Genomic DNA, 16,169 nt, shown 5'->3' with positions numbered 1-16,169 from the left:
AAATTTGTTTGTTTGTGGCAGATTGAGACATTTAATGGCATATATTTGGCTAATAAACATTTTTCAACTGTCTTGCCCCTTCATTTACTATTTACTTTTCTCTCTAAGGCTAGTTGGGTACTCATAAGTTATGTTAAGACGTCAGTAATGAATTTGAAAAAGCTAATTTCAATGATTCAATAGCACATTGCTTTGACAAAATGATGGCATTAATGTGGATTATTATTATTTTAATGTGGATTGACAGATTAGTTATGTCATATATTTTTATTCATTGACACAGACTAATTTATGGTTTTGTTATAAGATGTGAGATTAAAAGAATATAGACCCTGACTTGCATGTGATCCACTTTATTGTCAGTAAAAGACAAAATAGTGTTTCAGGAATCACTGTGTTAAAATAATGTTAGGGGCTACGTTGATGGGAGGGTGTTGTTGCAGGTACTGATGAGACAGTAAAAATAACAACCTAGGAAGTTATATTTGTACAATAGATTCATCAGTTCCAGTCAGACGGCAAAACACTGCACAGTTGTTTATAGTATTATCAGGAAGGATTTTACTGCTTTGGAACATTGCTGCAGCAATTATTTTATCTGTCGTTGCAACGAATGCATGGTAAACAGTACAAACATCAGCTTTGAGTTACAAAGCATTTGGAAGCATTCAACTGCACACATTTTATTGGCCAACACAGCACCTTGTTGGTGTCATCCACTGGCGTTTCAACAAAAGTTCTGCAGTGTTTCATTTTTTTGCTAAAAGGCCCTGCATTTTTATGCTGGAGCGCTCCACATTGGCAACTCTACTACGTCAGTAGAGTGGCCTCACTCCAATAAATAAGGGGGCAGCATTTTTTTTCATACACAAGACTAATTTCCATCGATGTGATTTCGCTTGTTTTTACCACATTGCTATTTTCTGGATAGCTAGCAACACAACTTATAACTTATAGTTTTACCAGGCTGCTTTGGGCAAATGTGTTTTGTTTTGTTAAGCCCAATACACTTCATGTTAGTTTGTGGCAAGCAGTGTTGTCAGAAATGTTGATTTATTGATGCATGTTGATTCTGAAGACTTGAGACAGTGTCAATGCCCTTCTTATTACTGCAGTCACTCTGCCGTTCTCTATTGCTAATCAAGACAAGGACAGTCATTGTTGTCATGTTATAGCCTTGATATATTTATCTTTTAAATAAATTTAAATTGCATGCCCTCAATGTCAATTTTACCCCTTGTATTGAAAATGGCATTGCATATAGATACTTTTCAAGAAATTCCAGTATTGTGACTACACTAGCGGCAACCATCCTAATCCCATGCTTAGCGTGTCCTGCATATGAACTCCATAAAATTCAGATAGCCCGTGAATTTTGTAAGAGATGATCTACAACTGAGCTGCGAAGACTGCAGTGTGAGCGTGAATGAATCTCCCAGCGTGATGTGTAGGAGACATGCTTTATGAAATCAGACAGAGGTCAGTGCTATTGTTCCAGGTTGCCTTTTGGCTGGCTCTGATCTGTTGTCTGATAGGACAGACAGATGCAGGACCAACTAGAGAGGTGCTCTGTAGCCCTGGGGGGCCACGCTGGTGTGTTCTGTGTTGTATGGTCCAGATTTCCTGTATAGTTGCAGGAGTGATACCAGTTTGTTGAAATGGAAGCTCTCCTTGTAATCAGATGCCAAATGACAGAGAAGCAGGACAAAAGATTCCTGTGTCCCAAAGCCAGTATTGGAGCCCCTGTCTCCTCCTTAATCCTACTGTACCCGGGGGAGGTCTGCCTCTTTTGCACACATGCGTGTGCACACACACAAACCTCATGTATCACCACTGGTCATGCACATGAAACCAGCAGTCTCCCTGTCCTATTGTTTTAAGCTTATTGAAGCACACCGAAATGCACTGCTGATATTTCAACTGTTAGATGACAAGGACATGTCCAGTAAACATGCAAAAGAATTAAATATGCAGACATGTTGTCATGGTGATGCAGAACTAGAATTTGTTGTAATTATGCATGATAATGCTGAATGTTTGGCCTCAGCTCCACGTAGTGTGGAGGCAGCGTTTTTGACACAAGACTAGGTTAAGTGAAGCTCAACTCTGGGTAGGAGTTAGACCTTTCACCTCTAAACTTTTCATCAGCTACACTGCATAGTCTCATGCACAAATATTACATAGCTTGTAAAGTTTATATTTAAAACACATGTCAGTTCGCGCCCACCCGCACATGCATTTTTCGTCTTTTATAATGACTGGTCTGATTGAGGATGTAATTGATGTTTTGTGTAAATGTGGCCTGTCAGCAGTTTTTGTGTGCGTGCCACACATATGTGTCGTCCTCTCATTCTCTCCTGGTGTAGTTTAGTCAAAGCTAATTAGATAGGAAGCAACCGTTACTAAGGAGCCCTTCAATGCTACCAATTGCTCAACCACTCCAACCCTGTGAGCATATTGGGTTGGATGGAAATTTCTTCCTTAACACAGCTTTGGTTCCACCATTAATGCTGATGGGCGCAACAGAAATTTGCATGCCAAGAGGCAAACAGTGCTGTAGTGATTTTTCAGTTTATATGTGTGCATTTTGTAGAAAGGTAATTTAACTACTGGGATGTTTGACAGTAAGATCTTTACTATTTGAATAAATACAAAGATTACATTCTTGGGATAAAAGCCCCAATCTGATCTCAAAGATCTGTACTGGGGCTTATCATGACAATCTTTAATGATAGGGACCGGCTGTATAAAGCTACATAGAGTCCGATACGATTCTTTGTTTTGTGTCAGCTGTCACACAGGCAAAGCTTTCGTGCACAGCGACGCAATGAGTGCAGCCTTAATCAACACTGTGTAAGAGTGAGAGCTGAGCACTACGTGCAGCAAAACACCACACGCAATAAGGGACAGCAAAATGCAGTGTAAGACTATATATGTAATTAAACTTTTTATTAATTTATGTGTACTCTCTCAGTTCAGCTCACTGTGAGAGAGTATCTTGTAGTTTGCTTTTTATCATAGGCTACATAGTTCATGCTTCACTGCAGACACTCAGGACTGGAGCAAACGTGAGCAAAGAGCCAATACAAGTAATTAGGGTCCGGGCAGCTAAGCTGCCAGGACGCTTGTAATCTTAGGTATTCTTCTTCTGCTTCTTTCTTCTTCTTCTGAGGAAATCATACTTCCCATGGGTGAAAACTCACCAAACTTTGCACAAAGGTCCAGTCTCATGCCAGATATCCTCAGCTGTAAACTCAAGGCAATAGTCCTGATGGTGGCGCTACAGCAAGCGTTCATAACAAGTTCATAGCAAATCAACCATATGTACTACAACTTCATAACTTTCATCAAACTGTAGCCCCAATACTAAAGAAACTCTTGTACACTTAAACCTATTAAAAAATATGAAGTTCATCACTCTGTTTTTTTTTTTTTTTTTCCAAAAACTGTAAAACTTCTTAAACCTGTCTCCTACCACAATTTTTGCTCAATTGACACCAAACTTGCTACAGAGCATCTTCAGACTGTCCTACAAAAACTATGTTTCTCAGATTTTTGATTTATCAAAAATTGAGCCTCCAGTGCATCAAAATGTTTGACGGTACACGGTACTGTAATATACTTGCAAATTCTTGCTAAATAGATCTTCAATGTTCATGAAAAAATGACAAAAATTCTAGAGTCATGGTAGATGATGTGTGGCAAATTTCAGAATTTTATCTCAAAAACTGAATTTTTGACAGCATTTTGAATTTTGCTCTAATGTGAACAATTGGAGTCAATGTAAAAATGGCAATTTTAAACATCAATTTTTCACTTATGGAGCAAATCAATCATTGTTACAAACAAATTACCAACATCTCCATGCTGTATTTTCAGATTTTTGTTTCGATAACTGAATTTTTTACAGTGGTTTGAAATCTGCTTTTCCATGCATGGACGGCTGCTAAACCTGCACATCTGGCTTAGTCAGTTTGTGAAGCTACACATGAATTGTCACTGACTAATTAGCTCGGTGAGATAGAAATTGATTCTTAGTCTCAGAGGTTGTGAGTTCAAGCCTCAGCTGATGCAAAAGGCAGATTGTGTTGCTAAATTCCTAAATGTCTTCCAATTCTTCTGCTTGTTGCTCAGAATTGCCTAAAAATGCAGCTATAATTTTATTAATGCAATCTGTGCATCAATCTGCATGGTTTTTTTTTCTCAGTGCATTCCATAGCCAATTAATTATCAAACCTATCTACTGTATTGGTATTAATAACTTTAAAGTACTTTAAGTTTGCACTGTGCAGCTGTATTATCAAGGAAAATAAAAGTATCCGATTGGTATTCGGTATGGACAGATACTCGATATTAAATGGCGTGGATTGGGATAGGAGGCAAAAAAAAAAAAGACATGATCGGGACATCCTTTCATAAAAGGGTCAGGTAATGCTTGATTTACATTGTCAGAAGGTGCATTTGTGTATAGTTGTTCTGAATGGCCACTCCCAGATGTGGAATAAAAAGCAGGCCATCATAGGGAGGGGGAGACGTGATATTAAGGTTGAGACACACCAAAGTGACATTGCAGAATTAATGGTGACAAAGGCAGACTCTTCTCTTACCTTACATTGCCTGGGTCTTAGTGTGGGAGCAAATAACTCTCCATACCAGCAGGCAGAAGTAGTTTGTATTCGCTATTGGAAAAGGGAAACCGGAAGACCGACAGGACGGATTCAAGATGCTAGTTCCCCAGTTAGCACATTACCTACACAACCTAGCGTAACAAGTTTGTTTGGGTCTCACATCCTCTTGACTTTTTGTTTGTTTTCCTCACTTCCATTTCTTTTCTCGTGCACTGAGCTGAACTGCCAATAAGAGTAATTTCTCCCACCGACGGGTTCTGCTGGGTCCGATGCTGAATCGGTCAAACTGCATCTGACAAGGGCCGACAAGGGCCAACTCGTGCCAGTGGTATGGGACACACCTACAAAACTAGGGCGACAGATGCTTACTGATGGCCAGACATTGACCAACAGCCGACTCTCGGCTTGGTGTGTCAAGGCACTTCAATACAGGCACACATTTTTTTAGACAGTTTCTGTTGGAAGGCATTCATAGTGATGCACTTAGTTGTACACACGCAAAGTGTTGTGTAAAGAATGAAAAGAGAGCACTTCAGGGAGATGTTCAAACCCTGGCTCCTTTCTCACCCTCGCAGTCAGACTAAATGTTGTGTTGCCAGATTCATAAAGCTGCAGAAATTTTCAGACACAGCCCCCCAGTTGTGACGTTGCAAACTTGGTAAACACGTTCATTTTAAACAGGCTGAGTTTGGTCTCGCAAAGAGCTGGTGCAACTGGCTCCTGATGTTTTGTCCTGTACTTCGGCTATCGGTAGTGTTATTCACAGCATCTTAGTTCTTGTGGGCAGAGGATTGTGTCCTGTATGTAGTCTTCTTGTTCCCATGAGGAAGAGTGCTTTCTGAAGTGTGATGTATATTGCCATGTAAGGTTTTGTAAAGTAAAATGGAAAACTGGCAAGTGAGTGTGTGGTTCTGTTGTAGGAGGAAAACTTAGAGAGATTAAACAGAACCTTTCGTCATTTTCTCTAATAAAAAAATATTAACGTTTTAAATGAAGTATTAAGCCATTAGCAACTTGTATGAGGCTTTGAAGACCTGTGAAATTGTCACTGAAATAAAGTATAGGTGATCAGTTTTCTTACTTAGAACAGCTCCCCCCTTTCTCTTTCTGACAGTTGTCATCGTAGAAATGTTCTTTGTACAGTAAATACTGACTGTTGTTATTTTTCCTTTTTCAGCTCCATGGTTTGTGTCTTTGTGTTAGCACATGCTATAATTAAGAGACTAACCTTGGTTGACCAAAAGTTTCTCGATTGGCTTTCAGTGATATGCTCTCTGGTGTAGCCAGGCTTTTTATAGCATTCAGTTCTTGGTTAAAACTGTGTCTCTTGGCAGTTTCTGTAGGTGATCATCAAGGGGGATTGTCTGTATCCAAAACTCTGTTGGGAGGGTAGTGTTCTGCTTCCTGGCTGGATTATTACAATCCGTCAATCCTGTGCTTCCCGCTGGGAAAGCCCCGCAGGTTCCACTCCAGTACAAACACAAATACGCATCTAACCATCATCCTCCTTTCCACTTAGGCCATCCCAGTGAGGTCTGGCCTTAATCCTGTCCCGCGTACGCACCTGCCACCCTGCCTGTACTATCAGCCTTTGTACTCTATCCTGTAAAACCCTCCACACAGGTCGCTTTTGATATTATCTTGTAGCAGAGATGTAAAGAAACTTACATATAATAAACATGTACACACACATATTTATGTAGACTTCTGAAATTCCCAGTTATTTGTAAGTACTGTCTTTTTTAATCTTTTTAAATTTGACAGCTAGTTGCAACTGACTGTTGGTCCTCAGTCCCCCCCTGTGATGATTTAAAGCCAGTTTGATGGAGCAAATGTGGGTTCACATTGAGGGGGAGTCCCCGTAATCACTGGAATGTCACCAGTTTAGCCCAGCACTGGGCCTCTGTTAAATACACCCCCATGTCCTGCCTCCCAAATCCTGATAAACCCTTGTCCTCATAGTTGGCAGGGAACTGGGGGAAGGGCGACCAGCTAGAAAGGTTAGGAACATGAGTTGAACTGGACACTGAGCTTTAGCTGGTTAGGTTTGTTTTTCTTGTGCTCCATTTGGCTGCTTATTGCAGACTAGATATGAAAATGTTCAGAGAGCAACCAAACATAATACACCCAGAGATTTGCTGATGCAGTCTGGTGGTTTTATCTGGTGGTTAATGTCAGAAAATGTTGAGTAACCTTGCTGTATAACTAACATTACTGAGTCAGTTCCTCGACTTAGGGAGTCCTTTGTATATGTGCTACTTTTACAATCTGTCAAACATGATGACACAGTATATAATATGTAAATGTAAATTAAATATTATAAGTGATGATTATAAGTGATGATTGTCTGTTGACAATATATTTGCATAAACCTTCTTAACACAATCATTAGAATTGTAGAAGCTTAAAAAGGATGATGGTGCGCAAACATCTTTACTAGTGTGAAAAGTCGATGCTTACATAGTTACAGCCTTGCATTATCGTACACATTTTATAACAATAATAAGCAGTCACAGATAGGTTTACAGACTTTAAATTTGGGGGAAATGGCAAGGTATCCTAAAGCCATTTCCTCATATAAACTCCAGAAAAACAGGTCCAGACTTTGTCCGGATTTTCCCCTTCACACATGTAGCACACAACAGGAGATTGTTTATTTTAGAAGCCTTCTCACCTACTTGAAATACTCTGGTTTATGCGAGAGGTGGCACCTGGGTAGAGCACGCAGGAGGAAGGACATGACGCGGTCACATAGCCGGGTCGTAATTTGGTCATAAACAACAGTCTTGCCATTTTTTGAATCTGTCCGAAGATTCTGGTTTCTGCCCTCGCCAACAGATGTTTTTGAATCTCATCATCTCTCCAGTCTGACATTTCCATTGCCGTCATCGTGTAAATGACCCTCCTTCTTCACATTCAGAAGTTTGTTTTCTTGAGATTTTGTGCTAGGCGCAACTGTTCAGTCGGACATTACACAGGCTTTAAATTAGGGAGCTAGCAGGGTAAATCCGTTAAATGTCTGATCCAACTGATTTCGGACATTTGGGTTCTCTCACACAGCTCCTGCGGGTAATGTCTACATAAATTCAGATTTGCAGTGCATGTGTGTGAAAGGGGCTGAAGCTTGGGTATCTAAGTCAGTATTGGGTGATGAAAAAGTCATTGGTACATCCCTGGATTTAAGCTCTTTTTCTGTAATAAAACTTTGGCTTACATTTAAGCTATGAGAAACTCAAACTTATGAACTTCTCACTAAATCTGTTAATTGCATTCCTGGCCATGATGTCACGTCCCAGAAATGTCATCATGCCGTTTCATTAATTTTTTGATCTTTACTTTCTAGTTCAGAGGCTTTGTGCTAGAAAAATGAGTGAATTGTTGTTTCAAAAAGTAAAAGTTTCCAGATATGGGATGCTTTGCCACTTTTTCTTAGTTCAGTAGACATGAAAGTAGGTTAACTTGCTGACTACTGTGGTGGTGCAATGAACATTACAACAGAAGCATTTAGCTGCACTTTTCAACACAAAATTCTGAGCCATTTATTAATTCAAAGTGACACTGAAATCAGATTTTTGTATGATAGATTCAGTACGAAACCAACTGAAAAAGCATTTGGTGCAAAGTGTCAGTTGTTGACATATTTATGGAACTTGCATAAGCTTTCCAAATCAACTGAGGACTAGCAACGAAAGCATAATTTTACAGTTACACCGACACAAATGGACCTCAGCAGATATACAGTCATACCTGTAGCTGTGAGCTGTTCCTTACTAATCCTCTTGTTGGTTTCATAAATGTATGCGTTTCCATCTCTTGGCAACACACCACAAAATATATGCTGTTCATTAGGGCTGCGTTGAATCTATTTTGTATATACAGAATGTACATCTGGTACCATTTATCATGTGCTCTCATGCTCTGCAACAAAAAAAGACTGTTTTGAATTGTTTACATTACTATAGGCGGTTATTAGTAGGTACAGCGTAAGCCAAAAATCAGCCCACGAATATGGTAAACATAACCTGTATATGTAGTTCAGGTACATCATGACCACATAGAGCTGGGTTATATTAAATAAAGCCAAGGTTTGGAGTGCCCATTGTTGGGTTGAGTGAACGAAAAGGGGACCAAATGCCTTACTGCACGTCAGTTCTTCTGTATCCTCTTCTTCCAAAGGCCTTTCTCAATTTGCCAGAGAACTGTGGATGAACTGATCCTGAGAAGAGAAACATGACCCTCCGCATCCACCCCAATACCCATCCGTCGCAAGGAATGTGAAACTGCATGCGCTGTCCTTGTAATTAATGCTTGGTCTTGTTTTCATCTTGTTTTTCAGGATTCTGTGGACTCAAGACGGCAGGTGTTTTTCTCGTTGGATTTTAGCCCACTGACATTCTCCCACAGCCATGGAATCGGTATGTTGACAAATAATATCTTATTAGAAATATACCCATCACTCTGATGCTCTGTCCTTTCAAAGCAGCTTTCATTAAAATGCTATTAGTGAAGCACTTGTTTTTTTAAAAGGTGTTTTTTTGGCCTTTCGGTTTGTGCTGGCGTCATAGTACATATGGTGTGTGTGTGTGTGTGTGTGTGTGTGTGTGTGTGTGTTGGTATTCTTGTGAACGCAGTAACACAAGATATAAACGTCACATTTGCACCACTTTCTTTTTATCATCCTTCATCTGTATACATTTTGGAGCATACACAACTTTACCATTTGAGGAGTAGTAGCTCCTCTGAAGCCGTAATACTTCGTAAAATAGAGTTTATGTTAGTGTCAGCCATGGGACACGTGAAGACCTTTACTTTGTCTTGCATTTGTAGTTTCTTTAGCTTCGTAAATGACATCATTGCAATAACAAAACATCAGGCAACTCGGGTTCCTGTTGTTTAACCAACCAACCAGTTTTGTGTGGTGTTTTTCTTGTTTGTTTTAAGTTGTAACCCAGAGTAAAGAAAGACTATCCGTGCTTGGATGTACTTGTATACATGTGTGCTTACATACTCCAAGCATCAGGCTCTACCCTTTATTGTTAGTCATGCAGGAGACTGTGTGTGCAGGAGTTGCTTGTACCAACAGGCAGGCTGAAAGCGCAGCAGCATTGAGCTCTATCCACTGGAATGCATGTATTAAGAATGGGGCTTAGTGCATGCCTAACCTCTGCTTTCCTGTCCCTTTGTCAGAGACTGTCAGAGGCTGTGTGTCTGTATGTGGGTGTGTGTATGTGTGTTGGAGACTGTGAAAAGTAGGTCACAGCTTCTGTAGTGCAGAACTAGCATGTGTCCGACTAAAGCCCTCCATTACCCTCTCTGTGTCTCACTCACACATGCGGTGCACACGCACAAATATATCTTCTCGTTAGTTAATGTGACTATAGCGCTGATTTGAAAGTCCTGATTATGCAAAATTATAGATGAAGCTGTCCAGAATACCTCTTATTTTAGGCTCTGGAGCTTTAGTGGTAGTAAACGGTGAATATGCAAAGCTTTGGCTGGGGTGGGGTGGTGGCGGGTGGGGGGGTTAAGTCAAGCAAACACAGCAGAAGTGTCTAGCACTTGACAACAAGATGTTGTCAGTCCTAACAAACTCACAACACTGAAACGACTCAACTTTGTCAACAAGTTCCTTAATAACCGCTAGGCAACATTAGCCCTGTGAGACTAACAGGTAGCTCTCACTTACTGTCTCTCTAGCTCTCCTGATCTACAATTAAATTAAATGTGACCCATTTTATTTTATTTTTTTAAATAGAAAATCAGGGTGCCCACTAGCTCACCTAGTGGAGCGTACACCCCATGTACAAAGGCTTTATCCTTGCCGCAGCAGCCGCGGGAAGGCCCATCGCTGCATGTCGTCCCCCCTCTCTCTCCCTCTTTCACTCTGGGTCTGTCCTGTCTAATAAAGGCAAAACGCTGAAAAAATAATCTTAAAAAAAGGTGAAAATTAATGTGTGGCGGTCAGTGTTGATATTGTGGCGGGCTGTCAAATAAACCAATGTATGGCAAATACTATATATATATATATATATATATATATATATATATATATATATATATATATATATATATATATTTCTACAAAAACAAACAAGCATTAACATTAAAACCCTAAAAAATGTGAATGAGTATCTGAAGAGATGAATGTTCATGTCAATCCCTAACTCTAGATTGTGAATGCAGACCCACTTTAATGGGACATTTAAATACCACAAAAAGGAGGGTGTAGTGCTGCTTAAGCAAAGTACAATGCAAACAGTGATGCAAACATCATCTAACTGTTATCAACGGGTTAACGACAGAGTCGAGCTATTTCGGTGTATGTGTGAGTTTGTTGGGACCATTTAATGGCTCTGTGTTGGATGTTAGTGGCTGCTGCTGTTTAACTGACTAACTGAGGTGAGAAGCTCCAGAAACGGTAGCAACTGGAAGTTTGCTGATCCAGCTAGGAGTCAGGGCGGTCTGGAGTCAGACCAGCGGCGCAAGAAGGATCGAATGCTTGCATTGTTTGACTGGTGTCATTCTGATAGTACTCGGTACAGGGTTATGGCTAACCACATGCAAGGGCGTCATCATTCATGCACAGACATATTTTGCATGTGTTCCACTATTTCCACTGATAAGAGGTCAGCCTGATATTTGTAGACAGCTGGCTAGCTAGAGTTAGCTACCCAGCATGGACAACCCACAGACTGTTAAGTGACTTCCACAGCTTGACATCTAGTAGCCAGAGAAATCTTTAACAAACAAACCAAGCTCAGATAAGTGTGCAGTATTTTTCTTCAGTCTATCCCTCTTGTAGATGTGATTTCTCGATTTGAGAGTCACAAGTGACGTCACTTCTGGAAACTGTGGCAGATCTGCACAGACTGCAACTATTCAGGTCACATTTTTCGTGACTGTTGTGACTTGAGGCAGCTACTATTGCCAGATATCATCTATGTTGCGTTTTAACTTAAATTAGCATTTTTGTGCACAACTGTATTTCCACAACAGACATTTTTGCACTTTTCCACTTACAACAAGTAAACACTGCCTACACACAACATTTAGCATAGATGTTTATTGAGAAAAGGGACAAATGTATAGATTGATCACAGGATCATAAAAATCTATATTGTCTCATCAAAATAGGATGGAAGAAATTAACAGGAAAATCTGTTTATTTATTTATTTATTTATTTATACAGAGCTCTAAACAACAGCTGCAACACTGGCTCATCCCCCTCTTCTTCTGCACAAATTCATCTTTCTCTCCCTCCGTCTCTGACTCTCTTACCCTCCTCCCACCCGACTCTCTTGTGTCTGTGTGCCTGTGGCTGTGCACCAGAAAGAGCTGCTACTGTTTACCTCTCCGAGCTGCCTATATCTGCTTACTGTCAGTGGAAACCAAGGAAACTGATCACAAAGCTTATTATGGTGCCAGGAGTGGAGTACTTGCTGTGTGCGTGTGTGCCTATGGGGGCTGGACACACACACACACACACACACACACACACACATATACACACAAACCCTCTGCCACTCTCCTCCTCCCTCTCCTCATGTGATGCCAGTCACATGGTTTCCAGACAAGCAGCTAAGTAAATCAGAATCAGACTTTTATTTTTAACTGCTTTAAATCCTCTACCTGGTCTCCATGGTTAGCAGATCTGACTTGGGTGCCTCGTAATCACTTGTCCTTTTCTTCTCTCTGTGTGTTTCTCTTTGACTATGGTCTGTCTTGGTGTCACTTCCTCTCAGCATCATTAAGTTCATGCCTCATATCTGTCTACCTCCTCCCTATCTTGGTTTCATGTGCGTTTGACAATGCGCTGTCTCGGTATGAACGTGTGAATATAGAGCCACTACAGTATACTAATGTAGTAGACATTAGTGGTGTCTAGAGGCCCTTTCACACATAAAATTCTGTGTTCTCTATTGCAGAGACGCTTGAATAAGATTGTAGTACTTAAGTTGTTGCATAATAAGCATTATGTTTTTATAACATGACTGAATAAAGTCCGACCACACCAGACATGAGTGTCTTCACCGGTTGCTTTATTGAGTCCCCAGTATGAAATCAACACTGCAGATGTGACGACCATATTTAGCCCGTAGAATTATTATACAAATCTGTTAAAGGTTTAGGCCACGTGTGAACTATAACCACCTTTAATTTACCTGTAACAAATCGTCTGGTGAGACTGGTGTCTGCTTTCCATGCTATAGCCAGCCGTCAGCAGTGCGGATATCATTTTTGACTGTTATCTTTTAGCAGAGGAGCTGAGAGGGAAGGTGTTCAATTTGGTGCAGATGAAAGGCTGAAATTCTTGTAATCACACCTTCTCCACCGGTTCCCTCACAGCTCCCCTTCTATCTCCTCCTCTTCCTCCAAAGCAGGGCTTGTTCCTCAGTGGGGATTAGTGTGTGCAGCAGCTCTGAACAGGGAAGTGGGCCCTGCCAGTCACATTACATAACTCGCCCCCGCTAGTGCGGCTCGGCCTGGCCCGGCTGGAGAGACGACTATAGAGGCTTTGTTTTCCCAGCCTTCCCTTCTTCCTCCCCTCTGCTGCTCCTCCTCCTCCCCCTTAGGCAGGCTGCACACTGATGCCGTATAGAAGGAGTCTGTTTGCAGGGAACAGGCGAGGCACTGTGGCGTAGAGTGCGGAGAAATACGCTAATAGCAAGCTGAATGGGAGGGAGCTCACATCTTAGGCCGAGGAATTTGAGGTCTGCCATAGGTCGTACAGTTTCAGGGAGATGGGAAGCAAGGGAATGCAGCACTGTGCATTACTGCCTGCCCAGTGGCTCCACATCATCGCGGCTGGTGGTGACTCAGAGGGTTAGAGTTCATTTGAGGAGTGTTAAAGCCCTGTGTCAAATTTCTTAAGGTTGACAGGTTATGAGATGGTTTGTGTGTATACTGCAATTTCAGGTTTTTGTGCCATTGTCCCGTGCATTTCGACCACACACACACACACACACACACACACACATACATACTCTTCCCCACCTGGCAGTCTGCCACTGTTAGCATGGCGGGAGTGGGAGGCCGGTGTGCTCTGTGTAATGGAGGTTCAGACCAGTTAGCACTCTGAGTGAGTAGAAGTAAGTCGTAGGCGTGAGAGTGAAAAAGATAAATAGCAGCAGCTTTATGTACAACATCTTGCAGCATTGAATCCAAGGCTTGCACTTTATTTCGGTATGTTTCCCTCTGAGGAGCTGGGAATTTTGCTGCTGAGAGATGACAAAGGACTAGATTAGTGAAATGACAAAGAAGGAAAGTAACTCAGCACCAGAGGACACTTGCTGTCTGGAGTACGAGCAGAGGCAAACATGTTTGTTTCCTCTGATTGCAATTTAAATTTGTAAGACATATTTATTGGCTTGCCTATAATCATAGTAAATGTATATTAGACATGACCTGACAGTTATCCACTTTGTTAGCATGCAGGTCGCAATAACATCAGCCATAATAGCTGGAAAAAGGAACACTTTGTAAGACGGCTAAGCTGTTAGCATTTTCAGATGATCTGCAGAGCTCGGTGTAGATATGCGATATGCCGGTTTCCTTTGGCATATCTGGCACTCAAGTTTTTGGGGTCATCTCTGTAAATTTGAAACAATTCTATACACTTGACTTTCTTGACATCATGCTAGCAAATCTGTAAGCCTGTCACGGGTGGTCAAACAGTCGGAGGCACGAAGCTAGGCCTGTGAAACACGTCATAACACCAGTGTTACTAATTTCACCAGACATTTTACCAGGAAAGGTATTCGTTGATAGCACCCAATATCTGTAGAGTGCTTTACTAAGTTACTGCCAGTGCTAACCAAACATTTCCTACTGCTGTAGCTTCACATTAAAAGCATTGTTAGCTGCTGAACGAGAGGCTATAGCTGTGCAGTAGCCCTCGTTCCTTGGTTAGCAGGGTGTGTGTGCTATGCAGCCATGTGTATGCTGCTGGCTTAGCTGCAAAAGAGTGTGTCGCTGCGCAGCAGATCGTGCTTTCGGGCTCGAGGTCATGTATGTTACTATGCTGTTGGGTTAGCCACTGGAGGGTCTGTAGCGGTGCGGTGGCTCGTTCTTTGGCTCAGCTTGTTTTAACCCCCACTCTCTCTCACCATCGCCGTCATAATTCACAGCAAAACCAAAATGGCTCTGAACACCAGACCTGGTTTGGTAAAGGTGTTACTAACCATCTTGCAACAAGCTAGCTTAGCATAGTGTGCCTCCCAATGTGTCTCACTGGAGTACAATGTTTTGGTTTCGGGGTGGGAAGCCCAGACAGCATGTTGCCTATTGCATCGTGCAGGCTGCCTTGTTGATTATTGTGGCTTTGAAAACATTATTAAACACCATTTAAGCTGTATATTTCATTTTTCAAATGTAGTAGGATAGTTCAGCGTATTGCTCGGTTTGTCATGCATACTGAACCAAAAGCCTCAAACGCATGCATATGTAAGGGTCATAAAAACCATCTATTATTGCAAAAACCTCGTGGCAGTGTGTCCGATGAAAAGTATAGCCACCAGTTTTTGATACTGTAAACATTTCACTCACCCACCTGCTATCTAAATATGAATACAAATAATGTGGTTAAACAGATATAGATAAATATAGTAATGTCTCTGCAGTCATAAGCACAGGATGCTGGTTTGCTTTCATCAAGATTTTTTTTCCCCCTTCCTGCTCTTGCTGGGAGGTCACAGTTGCTTCCCAGGCACTGTTTTCCACAAGCTTAAGTACATGTTAATACACGCACACTCAAACAGGATCTGTACCTGATGGTTAGACTGATTTAGACTCTCTGCTGCTTTATAATGTTGGTGGTCTATGAATTGCCGTGTTTTCTACTATCTACTTATTCCATCATCTACTGGAACCCTGTATTTTTTTTTAAGTAGCCTGTTTCATGTCACCGTCTGTTGTGCCTGTTGAGTCATATGCATTCCCGTCTTTTCGTGTATTTGTAATTAATCTTAAACATCACTTCTATATATGTGCAGTAGCTCTTTTGTGAATTTTTTGTTTGCAGTTTGGCTCACCCACATGATTAATTTATCTTTTTAGGAATCTTGTCATGGAACTGGAGTTTTTTTGGTTGGTTGTACTTTGTTCAAATACAGAATGGGTGATTTGGTTGGAGTCAGTATCATTACATATTTCAATATCAAGCATAATATGGCAACTGCATGTTTATTATTGCTGTGGGTACATCTTATGCAACTGGGCTACTGTGTGCCCCATTTTGTTAATTTTAAATTACATTTGCATGGAGTCACATGAGTCATATTGATCAAAAAACATTCACACAATTTGATAATAACATTATAATATTCCACTGAAATTATTTTTAAAAATGCTATTTCCCAACCCTACACATAATATTGGTGATCTATGATATATAGTTTCTTCTGTTGTTGTGAGCAACTTCAGTATCACTTAATCCAATGTAAAAATGTAGACAGTCAAGGACTGAGTGTCTCTAGTTTGCATTTGTATACTATCTTGGCTTCATCTCTGTATTTGGAGATGGGCTTGAGTGTGCTTTCAGT

At 41.0% G+C, this 16,169-nt stretch overlaps 1 protein-coding gene across 2 annotated transcripts in view; it reads left to right on the top strand.

Annotated features, from left to right (window-relative positions):
- Positions 1-16,169, top strand: part of ankrd11 (ankyrin repeat domain 11) — a 120,464-nt gene that overhangs the window by 24,260 nt on the left and 80,035 nt on the right. For both annotated transcript variants that reach the window (XM_049593215.1, XM_049593214.1), the window contains exon 2: positions 8,965-9,043. The gene's annotated coding sequence lies outside the window, so the exon portion shown is untranslated. The remainder of the gene's footprint in view (positions 1-8,964; positions 9,044-16,169) is intronic.

The sequence above is a fragment of the Epinephelus fuscoguttatus genome, linkage group LG2 (assembly GCF_011397635.1).
Source record: "Epinephelus fuscoguttatus linkage group LG2, E.fuscoguttatus.final_Chr_v1".
In the NCBI taxonomy this organism is placed as follows: domain Eukaryota; kingdom Metazoa; phylum Chordata; class Actinopteri; order Perciformes; family Serranidae; genus Epinephelus; species Epinephelus fuscoguttatus.
Note: the sequence above shows the minus strand (reverse complement) of the source record. Positions and strands in the feature narration are given on the sequence as shown.